This window comes from Orcinus orca, chromosome 1 (genome assembly GCF_937001465.1).
Source record: "Orcinus orca chromosome 1, mOrcOrc1.1, whole genome shotgun sequence".
Lineage (NCBI taxonomy): Eukaryota > Metazoa > Chordata > Mammalia > Artiodactyla > Delphinidae > Orcinus > Orcinus orca.
The window spans coordinates 163,902,967-163,924,366 of record NC_064559.1 but is presented as its reverse complement, the minus strand read 5'-3'; the positions used below and the strand labels follow the sequence as shown (position 1 = coordinate 163,924,366).

The following is a 21,400-nucleotide window of genomic DNA, read 5'->3' as shown; positions in this document are numbered from 1 at the left end:
TATATAGTATTGTGCAGCATCACAGCCCAAGTGCCCCCTTACCTCATATGGTATTTGAAAATAACGGTCACATTTAATGTCACAGCAATACTATAAAGAATGTGGTTTTACTTGCATTCTAAAAATGAGGTTCAGAGTGGTTAAGACACATGCCCAAAGCCATACAGCTAGTAAGCAGTAGAGCCAAGACTTGAACCCACTGTCCTAATCTTAAATTTTTTAATCGGTTCAGTTTTCCCATTTGGAATACCAGTTAGAGTTGACAGTTATGCTCTCTAGCCCAGTTGTGGGCCCCTTAGTTTGCAGAAATCCTGACTTTTATAATGTCCTCTGGTCTCCAGCCCACTGTTCCCCCTCTGGACCTGACCCAGTTCTAGAACACGGCTTGCACACGCCCTTTGGCTCTTCCCGCCTGAGATACTTGACATCTCCCCTACATGAGTCAGTCCTGATCCAAAGCCCTTCTTCTTTTCACTTAGAAATTGTTTTTAATGATTTTTTTTTATATTCATAAAAGTGATGCATTCTCAATCATAATATCAGATTTAGAAGAAAAAATATAAAGAGGGAAATAAAAGCTCTCCTTATCCTAGTACACAGAGAAATTCACTCCTAATATCTTAATGCCTTGTCTTCAGCCTTTTTAGGGGTCTATGCCTATACACCTAGAGATATGTTTGCATCAAAATTGGAATTGTGTTGTACATAAAGTCCTGAAGCTTACCTTCATGTCCATATGCCATTAAGAACAATAAAAAATTCTTTAGAATGTTTTATTTAATGACTACTTTATTTGAATATGAAAAACTTTAGTGAAGCATTTTCCTCCTTTTGGGAAATTTTGTTTTCCCTTTTTCAAAACCACAAGTAATGTGGAAATAAACTTGTTTATTCATACATCTTTGTAATTTCTATTTTTAGGATGGAATACTGAAAGAGGAATTCTGAGGTCAAAAGTTATGAAGTCATTTCAGGCTCTTCCAGATGATTTTTATTAATTAAATCCTCACCAGTAGAATTCCATTTTACACTGGAAGATAATTTTTCCTGGAAGGTCCGCTCAACGTGGTAGCAAAGGGCAATCTTTCAGATGATCTTGCATTTGTTTGAGTAGGAACTGAGTTTAAGGGAATGCCAAGACAGGACTCTGTGTTCATCTAGGCTGGGAGGGGTTACGGTTAATGCAGCTAGCATTACTTATCCTAACTAATCCACAGGGAGTGTCTGATTTACTTAGTAGTCCCCAAACCAAAAAGCCTCAGCTGGTTCTTTGTGTATCCATCCACTAATCTGCTTTTGACCAGCATGGCTTTTCACAGAGGCATGGGTGATCTGTAGTCCCTAGCATCTAACCTACTGTTCAGCATCTAGTAAGGTTTACCTGGGTGTGGGTTCATGTGTGTTCAAGGAATGAATGAAAACATACAAAAACCTCACAATTCCAACTGGCTGATATATAAGCAAGGTACACTCTGCCAGCTGAAGTGGATCAGCATCTGGTCTCTATGTAAAGAGCTTCACCCCCAGAATAACCCCATTTCAGCTACACAGGGCATCTGTACACTGCCTCCTATCAAGAAAAACCCAATGCTGGGGACCACCCTTAGGGACAGAGGCTGTTGTGCAGAGGAAAATGGTATTTCCCAACACAGTTGTTTCTCTTCTCCAGCTGATGCTAATTACAGTTTGCTAAATGTAAACTGGGGATACATCTCGCCCACCCAAAAGAGTTCCAGAAATGGGCCTGTTGTCTTCACAGTAACCTGGGAGCAGAAAGCTCTGCCTCCTTCTAAGTCTTGTATCTGTTTTTCCTCCCAATATGACACAGACAGGTAAACACAAAAAGGTCCACTCACAGACAAGGTGAGTTTGAAATTTCAAATGATCCCAACCTCAGGGCCTTTCTTTTGGTCGCTTGCTCTGATGCAAAGCTGGGGCATGAAGTGGAGGCATGAGGAAGACACTGCCTGGCTGGCAGGGGGTTTAATTACACGTGTGTGTGGCGCTATGGTGGCACTCTGGCAATGCAAGTTACACAACTAATTATACTGAAACAACAAACTCGAGCTTTCTTGAAGGGGCTCTGCCCATGGGACCACCATATTGTCATTTTGCCACACAATCATTCCTTTCTTCCATTTTAGCATCATTTGTTGAATTTTCACCCTCTATTTAAATCCTCCTCATTTTAGGACATTATCAAGGGTCACCACCTCAGGGCAGCCCTCCCTGGTTTTACACTCCATATGAATACATTCACCTTTCTTCAATGTTATCATAACACATTGCTTGGGCCTCTTTTATACTATTTTCAGTGTCTGTGCCCCTGCTGTCAAATCTGGAAAACAAGACTGATGGGTCTCTAAGGTCTTTTCATGCTTTTCTTTTCAAAACTTTATTCTTTGCATTCTTAGGAATAATAATCAAATGCTTTAAAAATGGTACAGTATAGTGCTGAGATTGTGGCTTTGGCACCAGAAAAACAAAGTTGGAGCATCAACTGAGTTGCTTCTAGCTGAGTGACCTAGGCAGGACTAACCATGTCTTTGGCCCTCAGTTCTCCCATCTGTAAAATGGCAAAAATGCTGATGTGACATCACAAGCCTACAGAGTAGATTAAATCAGGTTGTGCACGTAAAAGCACTTTATAAATAAATAGCTGTTTGTATTAGCTATTTTAATAAAAAGCCCTGAATGGCTCTCTCCCTACTCTAAGGAAACTACCACCATTTCTGGATTAAACATCTTAAAATCTAACACCTCTGATTCTCAGAATCATGCCCAATAATCTACACTGTCTCTCTGTCTGTAGAACAAAGATTCTTCATTAAAAACCAACTTTGGGGACCCTCTCGTGTGTGCCTACTTTGTATTAAGCATTTGCCAAGCTTATGCCACATAAACAGAGTGAGAGAATTACAGAGGCTTTGTTTAGGGTCAAGTCCCAGGTCTGCAAATGAATATTTGCGTGATCCTGTGAAAATCGCTTCGCCTTTTGAATCTTAGTTTCCTTGTCTATAAATCAGTGGTGATACTGCCTGCTATAAAGGCAGTTGTGAAAATGACCACGTGACAACACTCAAAGCACACAGACACGACAGCCGGCACAAAGCAGGCACTCCACAAAGACCAGTCCCTTTCTCCTACTTTCCTTTCCCTTTGAGCACCAAGGTTCTAGAATTCCACAATATAAAACATTCATACACATAGATGAGGGGTAGATGATGGGTGGTCTCTAGGGGACTGATGTCAGAGAAAGGTTTTACCAGAAACTCCACTCCAGTATCACAAACGGGCCCTGCTTGAGCCTGTCACCCACTGAGCTCATCACCACAATATTTTACAGTGAGCATTTAACTTTTTTTTTTACAAAATAGAAAGATGATTCTCAATGATGCGTGTGATAAACCTTTTAGAAATATTAAAGGTTTCACAGCTCAATGTTTGACAGACTTGATTAATCCCTTCCACACAAATATATTCAGGAGGATAGCTGCAGTTGGGTTTTAAAGCTCCAAGAGTGTTATTTTTGATAAAGGTAAAGAAAAGGTAAAGAGCTTTTAAAGAGAGGTTCTTGTGCTGCACGGAATAGACAAAGAATACGAAGACCCAGAAGGCTGCACGAGAGGATGGAGAGCTGGAAGCTGGGGGTGGTGGGGAAAGGAGGTGGGGCAGAACAGTGCTTTAAAAGCTCTCTTCCTTGGAGGAGTTTTCAGATGAAAGGCACACATTCTGCCTGACCACGGGCCATTCGTCCAAGAGTTTTCTTCTCTGCTCGGTTCCAAAATGGATGATGTTGCGGGGGGCGGGGGGCGGCAGGGCAGAACAAGGGCAGAACAAGCTTCAGAGGGGAGTAAAATGGAATTTACCATCACCCCCTTTCATAGTCCTGGACCACTCAACAGCAGCCTGCTTGCTCCTTCAGTCACCAAGGCTATTAGCCTATTTCCCACACCAACCTCTCCAATTCCCAATAGGATTTTGAGCTCCTCGAAAGAACAGGGAATAGTTTTTGGCCATTTTTCCCCCTCAGCACCTACCTTAGCTTTTTGATATAATAAGTGCCTAATAAACATTTGGAGTTGGTGTTTAAGAAATCCTTGACAAAAGGGTCGAATGACAAAAGTGGGGGCAAAAAAAACCCTACTTAAGAACAATGCTTTAAAAATTACTATCAGATTCCACATCCTTCTGACTTCCATACTACAAAAGAAGACTGAGTTTAGAAGCTAACCACTGAAGCTTCCAAATAAAGCCTCATTCAACAGATACTGACTGAGCGCTACAACCATGCTACGCAAGTTGGACACAGTTCCCTGCTCAGCCACATGGCCTGGTAAAGGAGACTTGTCATCACTGTGGGAGGTGCTCTGATGGAAGGGTATATAGGAAAACATGGGGGACAAAGGAAGCTATACCAAACCCAGCATCTTTGTTCATGGGAGATGTTAAAAGAAGCCTTGAGAATGAGCAATACACGCTTAAGCTGAAGGTTGAAGGACAACGCAGACGGAGACTGGGGAAAGCACACTTCCCCACGTATCATGTACAGAGTTTTGATCTGCGAACTTCCATTTAAACTTCAAAGGGAACACTTGCTCTGCTAATCAACCTCCCCGCACGAAATCTCAAAATGTCATCCCACCCTGCCCCTAGGTTTCCTTTGACACCCAGGTCAATCTCCAACCCCAACCCCAACCCCTATTTACTTTTATGGAAGCATTTTCCCAGAACAAAATACCAACATATTTGCCACAAGATATTATGGGGGGCAAAGGTGTAATTCAATTATGTGACTTAATCAATTCAAATGGCTGATGTACAAGGATCTCGGGATGCCATCCAGCTTTCAACTCAAGGCATATAATTGTTCCATAATTTCTTAATTCTCCCACAAGACAGTTTAAATTAAAGGATGTCAATTTGCAAAGCCAGACCGCATTGTATTCTTAAATTGGGCCTGAAATAGCCACAAGATGAAGGGTAATAAGGCAGAGAGCAGAGCCCAGGGTGCCTGGTGCCGTGCGAAATTGTTTAACACGGTCAGACCCTTTAATCTTCATATCTACTGATGCAGAAAGTAGCATATTTCTGTCACTTATGATAAGAAACATTACTTTTTAAATTCCTTGGTGAGGGCTGCAGATCTTCTAGGCAGCCAAGATAGCAGGAATCTCTATTTCTGTGTCTGTGAACGTTTCTTCTTTTCGCTTAAATTGGTTTTATTTTAATCCATTTAGTCTCCAGTCTAAGTCAGAGACAAGTAACCTGAATGGAACCACACAGGAGGAGAACAAAGCCTCCTGCCTTTCAGTTCTCAGATTCTACTGCCTACCGGCTCCTTGGATAATTACTGATTAAACAAATACTAAACCTGAGGGTATAAACTTCAGGACAGGCAGTTAGCTCCAGAAAGGGAGAGAATAGGAACGGCATCCAAGAGAAACAAAATCATGCTCCAAAGTGGAGTGTGTAGCAGAGGGGAAGGGACGATTTAAACTATTATCATGGAAGAGTCAAGTATTTTACTTACACGTGTCCTAGGAAACGCTTGGGTCAATGCGTCCAGGCTGGGCGGGGGTAATGCTGGGGAAATGGAGGCCCCAGGATCTGGATCCAATAAACTGGATGATGTTTTCCCAAGATTGCCAGGGCCCCGAGTCAGGAACAGTCATGGAGAGAAGCCAAGGACATCGCTATAATGAAAGAAGTATATGTCAATTTTGAAAGCAAACCAGAGTTAGCAGTCACAACGGTGTTTAGAGTTGAGTGGCTCAGGATGAAGCAACATCTAAAGTGTACGCGGTGCGTGTAGGTGGGCTTGGGGCACAGGGATCCGAAGGAATTGTACCAGGCTAAACAAGAGGGCATTTGTCAGTGTCTCTGTGCCAAGTGTTGTGTTAGACTACGTGGAGGGTACAAACAAAGCATAGCATATTCATCAATCTGTATTTTAAAAAGTTGGACTAGGTTATACATACACAGGTTAAAATGCAAAATGTACAAATTCCACATTTCTCACTTCTATGAATCTATCTGTAGGATAAACACCTAGAAGTGGAATTATTGGGTAAAGAAAACATGTATTATAATATTTGATAGATATTGTCAAATTACCATCTACAAAGGCTGTGCAATTTTACAATCTCTTCAGCAATATATGAAAAGACAACTATGGGAAAGTCCTCCCCAAAAGAGCTGGTCATAGGTCTTTATTTGGTGAGACACAAGATATAAGGCATAATAATGACAACAATAATGCTAATATTTAATGAACGATCATAGCATTTTAATAGCAGTTTTTAGTCTTTATATGGAATAATCCATTTATTTCCAGCAGTTACCCACTGACATAGGTACCATACTGTCATCATTAAATAGATAAGGAAACAAACATAGAGAAAGTAAGTATCTTGCTCTTGACCACAGCTATGAAGGGTGGGGCTGGGCTTCTAGCCCTGGCACCTGGCAGTACTTCAACACCCAAACTTTTAACCATTAGCTCTTATTCTAGGAGGTACCTGTTGTAAGAGGTACACACAAATAGGAAACCGGAGCTGGGGTATGTGTCAACGGAATCAGGGAGACCAGTTCTTTCCATCTTAATAGAAATAGACACAGCCTATTAAGTGGGAAAATGTTGGGCTATAGTGGTTGATAAGCAAAATTCTAAGAAGAACACGTTGACACATTATTCTTACTTTTTTCTCCTACCCTTTTCACTAGAAAAATTATTCTATCAATACTCATGATGTGTAGAAAGGTCAGAGCTACAAAGATGAAAGCATGGGGTAGTCAAATGAACATGGTACTTTAAGTTACCCATAGACTTAAGAACCCAACCCATAGACTTGGGTTCGAGTTCAAGTTCTACCACTTTTTAGCTGGATGATGGCAAGCAAATTATGTAACCTCTCTGAACCTCATTTTCTTCAAATGAAAACAATGAGTCTATAATCCCGGGAAAATGCTTATGATGACTCAATAATACAAAATATAAACAGTGCCAAACATTCAACAAACGTCATTAGTTATAAGCAATCTCTAACTACCTGTTTGATTTTATTCTCCGTTTCTCTTTACAGACCCTCTGCTTTCAGAAGATTAGTTTATTCACTTTTCTCAAGCATGATGGAATTTTCCAGTCTGCTTGCATTTCTGCATTCCGTTCTCTCTTGCTGAAATACTTCCCTGTCCCCAAGTCCTACCTATAGGAGTTCTACCATTAAGCCATACAGGTTTATAGCAAATGTCAACTCCACAGTGTCTCTTGAATAATGACCTCTGCAGTAAACTACCCCTAAGTGGTTTTTATTTTTTTAACATCTTTATTGGAGTATAATTGCTTTACAATGGTGTGTTAGTTTCTGCTTTACAACAAAATGAATCAGTTATATATATACATATGTTCCCATATCTCTTCCCTAAGTGGTTTAATCCCTGAGTACTATTGAATTCCTGTTTATTGGGCTCTACTACTTTTAATAATAATACTTTGAAGTTGGTATTATTATACTAGTTTAAAATACTAGTTTAAATCATAATACTAGTTTAAATAATACTAGGTTAAAAATGCTTTCCTATGTACCAGGCACTGTTCTAAACACTTTCTATATCTCACTTAATCCTCCCCACAGGTGACAGATAGGTACTGTTATTATCCCCCTTAGACAGTCCTGACTGTCAGTCACTATTAGCATGTCTTATCTGCAAAGCTGGAATGAAGGTCCTACAGGGCAATGAGGCCATGAGCATAATACTTAAACTTGTAGGCTTTGGAGTCAAAGAACATGGGTTCCAGTCTTGGTCCTGATCCTATCAGCTGTGTGATATTTAGCAAATTACCAAATCTCTCCAGGCATTGATTTGGATTTGTAAAGGGGATGCTGATAATACCAACTTCAAAGAGCCATTATAAGGCTTAACTGAGTTTGCAGATATAAGAATCTGAAACAGTGTGTGACATACGGTGAGCACTTAAATATCAGCTCCTATGATTGTTATTTAAATAGCAGGTAGCTGGTTTCCAATAAAAGGCTCCCAGTCACCACCTCGAATTTGCTGTTCCCTCTGCCTGTACTGCCTTTTCCCACCCTCACCCATCATTTCACTGCCAACCTGAAGAACTCAAGGCCCAGGTCACTGGGATCTTGCTCTAGCATCTCCTACTCTGTAAAGCCTCCCTTGATAGCCCCCTCTGCAGAGAGAGCTCCTTCCATCCCACCCTCTATTACCATATGCCCAGCTCACCTGTACCACTCATCTTACTGTGCTACAATTCCTTGTTGTCAGTCCTGCTCAGAACTATGCGCTCCTGGAAGATGCCTTATTTATTTATTTTTATAAATGTATTTATTTATTTTTGGCTGCGTTGGGTCTTTGTTGCTGCGCGTGGGCTTTCCCTAGCAGTGGTGAGCAGAGGCTACTCTGTTGCGGTGCGCGTGCTTCTCATTGCGGTGGCTTCTCTTGTTGTGGAGCATGGGCTCTAGGCGTGCGGGATTCACGTGCTCAGTAGTTGTGGCTCTGAGCTCTAGAGCGCAGGCTCAGTAGTTGTGGCGCACGGGCTTAGTTGCTCTGCGGCATGTGGGATCTTCCTGGACCAGGCCTTGAACCTGTGTCCCCGGCATTGGCAAGCGGATTCTTAACCACCGTACCACCAGGGAAGCCTGCTTTAGTTTTTTTTAATCCCCAGTACTTAGCACACTACTTGCATAACTGGCTGCTCTGTGTCTATTAAATTAAGAAATAGATGAATTAAAAATGTAAAAAACAATAAATGATACAAATGAATTTATCTACAAAGCACAAATAGACTCACAGACATAGAAAACAAACTTATGGTTACCAAAGGGAAAGGAGGGGGGATAAATTAGGAGTTTGGGATTAAAATATATACACTACTATATATAAAAGAGATAACCAACAAGGACCTACTATATAGGCACAAGGAACAAGACACAGGTTATTACAAGATATTGAGGCTCTTAATATCTTGTAATATCTTGTAATAACCTATAATGGAAAAGAATCTAAAAAAGAATATATATATATAAAGAATTAGATACATATTTGTTGCACTCCTGAAACTAATACAACACTGTAAATCAACTATATTTCAATAAAAATTAAAATTTTTTTAATTTAAAAAAGTTAAAAAAATCTTAAGACAAACAAAAAAACCCTGAATGCTAAACAAGGGAAAGTTACCAAATTCTTAACTCACTATTTTATAATTCACTGAAAAGTCACTCAATCTCCCCATCAAAGCATAGAAAAGAAACTCTGCTAAAAGTAAATGTTTTATAAAAATAGGTGAGAAGGTTCTGTAAAGCGACCCATAGCATCTCTATCACCTGCATCTTCACTCACCACACTGCCAAGCTATTGATATTTTAGTGATAGACACGGCAAAACGATAGATCCACCAGCAATTCATAAACTCAAGACATTAATAGACACACTGGCTGCTCAGATATAAGTAGAGCATTACGGAAGGAAAATAATAATTAACTCATAAGGAGAGGGGCAAGTAAACATTCTATTAAAAGGGAAAAACTCCCAAATGAATATAATCTCTCTCCACTACATTATGAGCATTAAAATGAATGGTGTTGGCTTTTCTGTGGTTTGGATCATCATTGTATTTAACAAGCTGAAGTTAACTTCACAGGGAACAAAAATAAATTAAATGTGCCAGTGTCTCAGGAAACTTCATTTTCTGAGTGAATAGCCAAGTTGATGCACATCACCAGAGTGGCTGACAATCAGTTTTCCATGCTGGTGTGCTCTAAACGGGAAATGAAACCAACTCTTCATTTAAATTATATTGCAAATCACTTCTTGCCTGCCGAATGGCAGTCAGCTGCAGTAGGTGGCTTTCACATAGGGCCCCAGATACAACATTGGTTGATTACTGTTAATTTCAAATTAATTTCAAACTGGTGTGTTTTTGGGGGATGGGCATGCTATCATAGTGCACACGATGCTGAGGAAATTTCACAGTGGGCGACCCACTCAAAGGCCAACAGCATATTTGCCATCAGATAAAAATGCACATTCACAAACAAACCAAGACAAGTCAATTATTCCCTGATTCACTATTCCCTGGGTCCCTTCGTGCAAAGAAAACTATTTATACTCCCCATTAGATGGATACACAGTATCGTGGTAAACAAGGCCCTGATTCCACTATTCTATATTATATTTCCCAGGGCACCTTCCGCTGTGGAAGTCATTAGTTTTGGTCTTTTGGTTCCCGATTTATCAAAACAGACATTTTGCTAGTGAGCTCAGTTCTACCCCCGGATGCAGAACAGTTAGGAGACACAATTTTTGACCAACTGAATGAAACAAACAAAACATGCTTTGTAATCTTTTGGTGAGGGTGACCGGAAATTTCTACTTCTCCACCTTGATGACTGGTATGTCGATAAATACTAAAATCAGTGCTCGAAATCTGGCCATTCTTTTCCCCTTCCTAGGTTAATAGTTCAAAGAAACAAACCAACGGCATCCTTGCCCTCTGAATTACTTTCAATACAATGTACTTGAATCAGATCATTCAAAATTAAGGAAATTGATCAGAACCAACATCTGAAAAAAATGAACATGAGCCATCATATTCCATTGGTCAAATCAATAATACTCTTTTAAAAAATAATACACAGTGTGGGCAAGGGTTCTGGGGACAGATTCCCCTGCACTGGAGGTAGCCCTGCTCCCGGGATGCCGGGTCACACACAGCATACCCCCAGCACACTGCTGTCATTGACCATCAGGAACTGGTCAGGAACGTGTGGCGCAGATGGGAGTGTTTTTTTGCTCAGATGGTCTGGCATGGAATCCTAGCTCTTTCACTTGTAACTGTATTATCGTAGGTAAATTCCCTTTTTTAATAAGCCTGAGTTTCCTATTTGCAGGGCTGTTGTGAGGATTTGGGGTAAACACACCTTGCAGTGCAGTGCCTGTCATAAAGTAGACGCTCTGTCAACGAGAGCTATTATTATAGTAGCCTTTAAACAGAATCCCTTTCTTCATTTACGAGTGTTTCTCACCATACTACCAGCATCATCAGTGAGTACTTGAGATATCAGGATCCATATAACTAATGGACTAATTTACAGATGTGTAAATACCCAGTGTGCCCTGAGACCACATTTTCTGTTGTGTGTAAGTCAATGTATTTCAATAGCTGAAAGCTAATTTCCACGTGGGTCTTTGACCTTTAAAATTACTGAATGCCTTGCTCTCTAGTGACAGTATCTTTTCTGTACCTGACACTGATTTGCAAAATTAGATGTCTGGAAGGCTAAAACATAATTTTTTATGAACAAGACCACAGCGTAACAAGACTGGGACTAGCTTATTAAACCTAACTACAGTAAAGTCTTGGTGACCATCAAGGGACCAGGCTTCTGCTGTAGCAGGATCTTTAGGCAGGGGAGCCACAGAGAGGCTTCTGTGAGAATGTTCCACAGCTCCTGTGAGTGCATGGGGCACTGTGCACGTAGAGTGAAGCAGTGGTTCTCAAATTGCGTATTTGAGTCACCTGGGGAACTTCACAAATCACTGATGATCAGGTTCCACCTGACCTAGTAAATCAGTCTCTGGGGGTAGAACCTGTACATTAGAAAAATTTTACAAGCTTTCCAGGTTATTGTAATGGGGAGCCCAGGTTGCAAAAATTCACTGGAGTAAAGAAATGTTCTGACTGGCGTGATGGTCTTTAAAATTGGTGTTCTTTCTTTACGTAAGAAGGTTGAAAAGTGTGGAAGCAACAGAGGAAAAACAGAACACATAAAAGAAGAAGAGATGGAGAGCAGGAAGAATGGTCTGGATCTCGTGGGCAGGGGAGGAGGGGTAAATGGTAACTAAAGCAGGGGGTGGTGCTGCCCTGAGGATCGGGGAGCTGGGGGCCAGAGCAGGTCTGCAGTCTGGGGGAGGAGAGGCTGGACAGTAGCCATGGACTGACACACCATCTCTCCAGCTCTTGAGAAAATAACACCACTCTCAGGACCAGGGAGGAACACCAGCAAGGGATGAATGGGGAAGGGAGCGTACGGGTAAACTGAGGGAAGAGAGTCACTTCTGCTGCCAGGTCTATAGCTCCAGCTTTTCACCTCCGACTGCCCCAACCTCTTTCATACTTCCCTACTTTTCCATGTTCCGTTCCTTCCACCTGAGATCACTTTTCTCCTCCACCCCGCAAATGCCATCAAATATCGCCTCCTGAGTGAAGTCCTTCCCGATTTCCTCCAGCACAGTTTACTGTTCATCTGTTCAGTCCAGAGCATTTCTCCCAGAACACTTTATGTGTTCCCCTAAGACACAACTCATCACATTATAACAGTCTGTGCTTTATGCGTATGCCTTGCTTGCTCAATTCTGGGTGGTCTTCTGTTTCATCCTTGGCCTCTGCCACAGGACCCAGTACGAAGTCAGTATTTTTTTTTAAAGGAGCCTACAGCACAGTAGTAGACTTATATTGCTGTCATCTGCCCAGCATCCTTTTTATAGCTGGCCCATCCTATGGGATTGTCGAACAACTGTCAATCACAATGACTTACCTGACCACTGGCCTTACAGGTCAGCATGTGACCCAGGCAGGGTAATTGAGCACTCCCACGAGAACTGCTACATGGATATTGAGGAAGAGGGTTTCTGTTCCGAGACGTATAAGGATTTTACCTGAGTCTAACAAAATTATCTTGTTTGCAGGAAGTCTGGAGCTCCCTTTGGCAGGAGTGAATATTGCTAAATGTTGACACATTTAGAAACAGAGAGAGGTCAAAATCAATAGATGAAGAGAGAGGATGAACCCTGATGGAGGCATTTTAGCACAGCCAGGCCAGATATACAGCCATCACTCAAGTCTTCCCAGTTACATGTGCCAATAAATTCATCATTTTGCCGGTGTTACAGTCAGATTCCTATCACTTGCAATGGAAGTTATCTGTACCAACTCAATCATGTCACATTAATGATATTGAAGACAAAGTCCCCAGTCATACAAAAACATTACGCTTGATTCTTTTGTTTAAGAAATCAGTAGAGAATAAGCTCATTTTAAAACAAAGGTGTTCAAACTGTTTGACAGGGTCCAAGGTATGCGTGAGCGTGAAGGACTCTCAGGAAACAAATTATGGAGAAATTAGAAAGCACGTGCCAGGGGCTTGGCCTGCTCCTTACTTCTTTAAAGTAACTCTTTATTCTGTTTTATATACTGAGATTCTATAACTCTACTTGAAAAAAAAGGCCCCATTGCTTTAAGAAAGAGTATGAAAATGAATGCATTAAAATATACCCTCAAAAACAGTATAATATTTTAAATAAAATTTTCCCACACATTAAAGATTAGTCCTCAGCTCCATGAAAACTTTGCTTACATGAGATGATTCATTCTGTAAGGGGCCTGGGGAACTGAAGTTTTGCTATAATTGAACAGACGGCTGGAGACATGAGACAAAGATGGAAGGATCCCACCATCATTCCTGGGATCTAACAGGACATTTTGTCCCAAACCCTCCTATGGCAGGAGGCAATGCCAAATGCTTGTTGAATGTGTTGCAAGAAATCCCTAGGTGGCTAGGAATAGAAGGTTCTGCACTAGACAGTCTTTGGGAAGCTGAACTAGAGAGAAACCCTGGAAAGGAGTTAGGAAGAAAAACTTCCAAAGAGCAGCTTTTTAAACTTAGTCACGTGAGTTCAGAGCCTGAGTCACGCTTGACTCCTCTACCTTCATTTCCCATGCCCAGTCCTACCTGCCTGCGTCATCTTCTCATAACCCTCAACCTCATTTCTTCTCCACCTTCACTGCCTCAGAGTCTCATCGTTTCTTTCAGGGCAGTTTTTTTGTTCGTTTTGCGGTACGCGGGCCTCTCACTGTTGCAGCCTCTCCCATTGTGGAGCACAGGCTCCGGACGCTCAGGCTCAGCGGTCATGGCTCACGGGCCCAGCCACTCCGCGGCATGTGGGATCTTCCTAGACCGGGGCACGAACCCGAGTCCCCTGCATCGGCAGGCGGACTCTCAACCACTGCACCACCAGGGAAGCAGGGCAATTTCACGGCCCTCCTTCCTCTAGCCTTTGCAGGGTCCCCATGTTGAGCTTCTCAAATAAAAAGGCACCACAGCCCTGGCCTCACTGCTGCAAACCTGCCCATGGATGAGGTCCAACCCTCCCGCCATGGCCATGCTCGTGTACACCTCCTCTCCCCGCCACCACTTACTGTCGCACAACACAGATCTGTAGGCGTTTCTGTCCCAGGAGTCAGTACCTTTGCCTGTATATCCCCTCTTCGGGTATGTGCAGTCAGGGCTCAGAACCACTCTTCTACACCATTGGTTCTCCATTTTTAAAAACTGCTTTAAAAAAATTACTTAGGGCTTCCCTGGTGGCGCAGTGGTTGAGAGTCCACCTGCCGATGCAGGGGACACGGGTTCGTGCCCTGGTCTGGGAAGATCCCACATGCCGCGGAGCGGCTGGGCCCGTGAGCCATGGCCGCTGAGCCTGCGCGTCCGGAGCCTGTGCTCCGCAACGGGAGAGGCCACAACAGTGAGGCCCGCGTACCGCAATAAAAAATAAATAAATAAATAAAAATTACTTAGGGGGACTTCCCTGGTGGCTCAGTGGTTAAGAATCCGCCTGCCAATGCAGGGCACACAGGTCCGAGCCCTGGTCCGGGAAGATCCCACATGCCGCGGAGCAACTAAGCCCGTGCGCCACAACTACTGAGCCTGCACTCTAGAGCCCGTGAGCCACAACTACTGAAGCCCGCGCACCTAGAGCCCGCACTCCGCAACAACAGAAGCCACCGCAATGAAAAACCCACGCACCGCAACGAAGAGTAGACCCCGCTCTCCGCAACTAGAGAAAGCCCGCGCGCAGCAGCGAAGACCCAACACAGCCAAAAATAAAATAAATGAATTAAAAAAAAATTACTTGGGGATCTTGTTAAAAGGCAGGTTGTGATTCAGGAGGTCGGGAGTGGGGCCTGAGATTCTGCATTCGTAGCAAGCCCACAAATGCTGCTGACGCTGCTGGTGAAGGGATCCCACCTTGAGTAGCAAGATCTGCCAACAATTACAGTGGAGACCTTCCCTAAATAACCTCCCCTCACTCACCGCCCTAATGATTAGGTACAGCTGATAGCCTTTGCTTGCAAGCAGATGATGTTGAAATGTCTAATTAATACTTATTGAGTACTCACAATGAACCAGGCACTGAAGTGCTTTTCACTTATTAACTCATTTAATCAGCACAACAACCCTATGAAGTAGGTTACTATTAGTATTATCACTTTCATTTTTAAGCTAGGAAACTGAAGCACAGAGAGGTTAAGTAACTTACTCAGGATCACACAGCTGGTAAATAATGGACGTTGGCTTAAACTCAGGGCAGTTGTCTCTGAAGCGCACACTTTTGTACCCTTATCCTATGCTACTCTCAAAGATTCTCAGCTGAAAGAATCCTGCCCCCCCCCCCTCAGCTCTTTCTGCTTTCCTCCATCCCAACAGGCAAAATAATATATTGCAATAGACTGTTTACTTGCCATTCTCTCCACATCAGGCCCTCTCTGGTTTAATTCTGAATCCCAGGCACCCCAGGCAATTCCTGGCATACAGTAGATGTTAATTACATGCTTTTAAACTATTGACCTGCATAAAGATTCATAGAACTTAGCAACTTTTCCACTTCTCTCTGACAAAAGTTAGTTTATTTCACTGGTTCTCAAACTAGCTAGCGTCAGAATCACGTGGAGGGTTTGTTAAAACACTCACTGCTGGACCCCACCCCCAGAGTTCGCATCAGTAGTTTTAGGGTGGCAGCTGAAAGCCTGCATTTCTAACAAGTTCCCAGGTGATGCTGCTGCCGCCCCGCCCCGTCTGATGACCACACTTTGAAAACCACTGTTTTATTTACTCCTCATAAATTCTTAAGTTTTCTTTCACAAAAGATCCTAAAGCACTCAACAGGAGTTTCAGAAAGAGATTATCAAAAAACTCTGCGACCAAAGGGAATTTTTACCTCTCCTATTCAGGAGCATGAAAAAAGTATAAAATAAATATCATAGCATTTTACTAACAACACAGCTAGAAACTGGTTTTATTTTCTCTTCGAAAAAAAAAAAAGAAATAAGGTGAATTAGCAAGTGACATTTAAAGCAGAAGTCAAAAGCAAGTGGAGAATTTGGTTTTAGATGATCCAGAGGCAATTACATCAACTTTGGTGTACTGTGTACTTTTGACTTGGATTCTCTGCACCAGGCACTCGGGATGCAGTGAGAGCCAGGCAGGCCTGGCCCTTGCCCTCAGGAAGTGTGAAGTCTAGCAGGAAAGGCAGCAAGAAGCAAGTAAGTGTATAAAGAAATGAAATAATTATACAGACTGAGAAATGTTCTGGTAAGATAAGCAGTGTGCTAAGAGAGAATACTGGGGGGAGGGCAGTGCTCATTTTAGGTAGGGTGATTGTACAGGCCTCTCTAAGGAAGTGATATCTCATTACTTGAGCCCATAAGAATGAGAAAATCCAGCCTTGTGAATAGCCAGGAAAGAATATTCCAGACAGAGGAAATCACAAAGGTGAACACCCTGGGTATTAGAAGGAGCTCAGTAAAGGCCAGGGCGCCTGGAGCACAGGCATGAGGTGGACCTTGTATCGCACAGGGAAGATTCCGAATTGCATTCTCTGTAATAGGAAGAAGCTAGAAGGATTTCAGCAGAAGAAAGGCATGTCTGATTTGCATTTGAAAGAGATCGCTCTGGCTGCCCTGTGGAGAAAGGCTTGTAAGGGGCAACAGCAAAAAGGGAAAGGATCAGTCAGGAGTTAATTTTCTGTGCAATGTGCTACCTGAAACACCTAACAGCTGGTGGAGGGTGGGCGTGGGGAGAGGTTTATCAGCTGCACCAGTATAAAGTTTTACATCCTATTCAAATAATCTACTTGCATTGCGCTGTTTAAAGACAACATGCTAAACTGGTCTAGGCTAATTGTAGCAAGTTGCTGCAATGCAGACCTCCAGCTCGCTGAAAAGTCCATAGAAGACTTGCTTTGAGAGCATCCTTAACTGAATGGCTGTGTATAATCCCCAGAAGGGACGATTTAAAGAATACAGTGGGCCCTTGAGAGCTGAAAAAAGCAGATAGTGAAGTGATATTTTCCTTTCTTACAAAATAAGTCCTTTTCAAATTATAATGAATTCAAGTCTGTGGATGGCCATCAATAACAATAGCCAACACTTACATATGCCCAGGCACCAAGCCCTACTGTCCTAAGTGATGATGCATCTTTACTTATTCAATTCACCCATGAAGTAGCCACTATGATTCCATTGTTCTTATTTAATAGATGAGGAAGCTGAGGCACAGAAAGGGTAAGTAATTTGCCCAAGGTCACACAGCTGAACTGACCTTAACTATTGAAACTGAGGCTTGACACTGGGCTGTCTGGCTCCAGAGTTGTGGCCTTAACCATCATCATACTATTGCTTCTAGAGAATCTGCAAAATAAGAAGACATAACTTTACTTATTGAAAGGGAGACCCCACACTTTAAATTTTGTTGTATTCCTAGCATAATTCCTGACAGAATAATCTAGCTCTGAAGATGAGCTGAACCTGAATACTGAGCTTCACTGCCCACTATTAAAGAAAAGACACAAAATCAGAGACGGCAACTGAGTTCTATGATAATATCCTCATACCAATGACATATGCAAACACAAAAATGCACACTGATGTTGTTAAAAGACTCCGTGGAATCTCAACAAAATTATATGTAACTTTAGATCCTGTGGAAGAGGTACCAAAACTCAGTTTTTCTAAAATAAGCGAGAGAACATTCCAGAGGAAAGCATGCATGTAGCTGCACCAACTGTTGACCCCCAAACATAGTGGGTGTTGAGCCAACCAAGCCCTGCCTGGCATCAGGGATGAGGCCTAATTCACAATGGTATTGCCAGAGTCAAGGACAGTACCTGGCACACAATACGTGGCATAAAACTGGCTGAGTGGGATGGGCAGATCCCTTGAAGTCCCCGCCATACAGTTGACTAGCTGCGTGACCTTGGTCATGTCACTTACTCTCCTGGGCCTCAGTTTACCTGTGTGTAGACCAAGGATGATATTATCTTCCCTGTATCTTTGTTGTGTATATGAGGGAAGGGACAGAATGGAAGTGAAGATCTTAGTGCTTAGCCCAGGATATATAATCAGTAAGTGATAACTGCTGCTGAAAGAATTATTATTACTACTGCTACTACTATTAACACATGCTTGTAGATTTCAAAACTAGCAGCAAGGCCAAACAAGTTACAAAAATAAAACCTTTAACATAAAAGCATGATTGCAGTCTGGTTTTTGAGAAATATTTAATAGGAAATATGTTCTTTGTCAGTTAAAAGAAAATACTGGACCAAAATGACTTGATAGAAAAATCTGAGAGATATTTTAGTATAGTGGTTAAAGGGATAGACTTTAGACCAAACCCTAGCTTCACCACTTACTAGCTGTGTGACCTTAGGCAAGTTACTTAACATCTCTTGGCCTCAGTTCTCTCATCTGTAAGATGAGAGTGTTCATAGTAACCAGCTTCATGGAATTATTATGAGCATTAAATGAGATAGTATACATAAAGCATTCAGACACGCCTAACAGGATGTGAGCACTCAGTAAGTGTTAACTACTGTGATTATTAGGTGGTCGTTTCCACTGTGTGGGTATTTAACGCATAATCAGGAAACTAGTGACAACATGAAACGCTGGGCTCCTGGTTTGTGTCTGCCAGCGGCTCACAAGGAAACGGACTCCAAAGAAAAGTGAAACGTTGCCACTCTCATTATATCACAGCACTGGGGCAGTTAGAGATGCTGTCTGGCCATCCTAATAGCTACAGGCTGGCTATTTAATGACTTACAAAAATAACAAGAAAAAGGAACCCTTATTTGATGCCTAAAAGTTACAGAAAATGAAAGAGAAGGTTGGGGTGTGTAAAAAGTTATTGTTCTGATCCTCAGGGCAATTAGCGTAATCAGGACAGATACAACACAGTGCACTGGCGAATCCAGAAGCTGCTTTTTCCCTTCCATCAAAGGATAATATATATTTTCACCTTCAGAAAGGTTAGGTAATTATAAATGTATTCTCCTTACTCATAATATTTGAAGCAAGTAATTGTTGCCCATGGGAAAATGTTTAATTATTTCTGATGAACAGTTGTGGCACTGAAACACGAGAACATGACAGGCAGAGTGTGGAAACCACGGCCCAGTTCTTAATTGTGTGGGAATCTTGTCTTTTCAGCGTGGGAAAAAAAATCCCATATTGATTTTTCTCTCAATTGATTTCACAAAATTTTCAGTTTAGCAACAGTGAGTCTCTCCAATTATAGCCTCTTCTCGATTCCCTAGGCTAGAGGCTACCTCATGCCTTCGTGATGGAAACCTCACACTGCCCAGCTAGTCCCCTTTGCTGAACAATACAGCCTCATAACTGTACCCCCTCCTCCTCCCCTAAGCCAATTTAAAAAAAATGAAGTATAGTTGATTTACAAGATTGTGTTAGCTTCAGGTGTACACTAAAATGGTTCGGAGATATATATATATATATATATATATATACATATATATGTATTCTTTTTCAGATTCTTTTCCATTATAGGTTATTACAAGATAATATAGCTCCCTGTGCTATTCAGTAAATCCTTGCTGTTTGTCTATTTTATACATAGTAGTATTTATCTGTTAATCCCATACTCCTAATTTATTCCTCCCACCTTCCCCTTTGGTAACCATAAGTTTGTTTTCTGTGTCTGTCTTTTTCTGTTTTGTAAATAAATTCATTTGTATCATCTTTTTATATTCCACATGTAAGTGATATCATATAACATTTGTCTTTCTCTGTCTGACTTACTTCACTTAGTATGATAATCTCTAGGTCCATCCATTGCTGCAAATGGCAATGTTTCATTTCTTATGGCTGGGTAGTATTCCATTGTGTGTGTGTGTGTGTATGTGTGTGTGTGTGTGCGTGCGCGCCATATTTTCTTTATCCAGTGTCTGTGGATGGACACTTAGGTTGCTTCCACATCTTGGCTATTGTAAAGAGTGCTGCTCTGAACATTGGGGTGCATGTATCTTTTCAAATTAGAGTTTTTATCTTTTCTGGATATATACCCATGAGTGGGATTGCTGGATCATATGGTAACTCTATTTTCAGGTTTTTAAAACACCTCCATATTGTTCTCCGTAGTGGCTGCACCAGTTTACATTCCCACCAACAGTATAGGAGGGTTCCCTTTTCTCCACACCCTCTCAAGCATTTATTATTTATAAACTTTTTGATGATGGTCATTCTGACCAGTGTGAGGTGATACCTCATTGTAGTTTTGATTTGCATTTCTCTAATAATTAGCAATGTTGATCATCTTTTCACGTGCCCTAGGCAGTAGGGAAATGGCAAGGGAGTGCAGCTTTGGGATTGCCCACAGAGATGGAGGAGCCATTTCTCATTCCTTGTACGGAGCAAAGGACTGAGTGCAGAAGGGGCTTTGGTGCCCTGTTACGGATGCTTCATGTTATGGGTGGGAAACCTGAGACCCAGCTGGGGAAGTGGCTTGCCAGAAGCTACCCAGCAAAAGCAGGTCTTAAACTGAGATCTTCTGACTCCAAATCCAGAAAGAGAAGCAAGTTGAACTGGGAAGATTCAGTGCAGTTGACGTGACAATCTGAGGTCAGGCCTGGAAGAAAGGAATGGGTTCTGGGGAAACTGGTAGATGAAAGGGGCTGAAGGGGTAACTGTCAGGGCTACAGACACTCCCCATTAGGCCCTCTTCCCTGCAGCTGGTACCCACTGCCCCTCCTCTCAGGGTGGCACAGAGTGGCTAAGAGCAAGCGACTCTGGATTCAGACAAACCTGACTTCAAAACTGCCTTTTCCTAACAATGCAATGAAATAGGCATCACTCTCCCATTTTACACGTTTAGGAAACTGAGGCCCAGACAAGTCAAGGAGCTTTCCCAAGACAAAGTTTGACTGGGACTTTGACCCATGTTTGATTTTCAAGCCTACCACCACCAACGGCTGGGACATTTACATAAAATATTTCTTTACATTTACGAGCTGATTTTAAATCTAAAATTGGTAGTTTTGTACCTGAAATTTTAATCCACTTGCCCATTAGAAACTGCTTAGAGACATGTATGGTGCTAGTCAACTCTTCTTAGATGGAATTTTTATTGAGATAATTGTAGATTCACATGAAGCTGTAAGAAATAATAGTGATAATAATATCATATACATGATAGTCAACTTTTTGATAAAAGTTTTATGAAAGACTCTGGGCCAAGGGGACTTAATAAAAAGAAAAATGTCAGGCAGCAAATCTAGTGGTCCAGATTTATAAGAC

The 21,400-nt window shown here is 41.9% G+C and overlaps 1 protein-coding gene across 2 annotated transcripts in view; it reads right to left on the bottom strand.

Moving 5' to 3' along the window:
• DAB1 (DAB adaptor protein 1) overlaps positions 1-21,400 on the bottom strand; it is a 1,168,936-nt gene that overhangs the window by 811,857 nt on the left and 335,679 nt on the right. For both annotated transcript variants that reach the window (XM_049698834.1, XM_049698708.1), the window contains exon 2: positions 5,534-5,696. The gene's annotated coding sequence lies outside the window, so the exon portion shown is untranslated. The remainder of the gene's footprint in view (positions 1-5,533; positions 5,697-21,400) is intronic.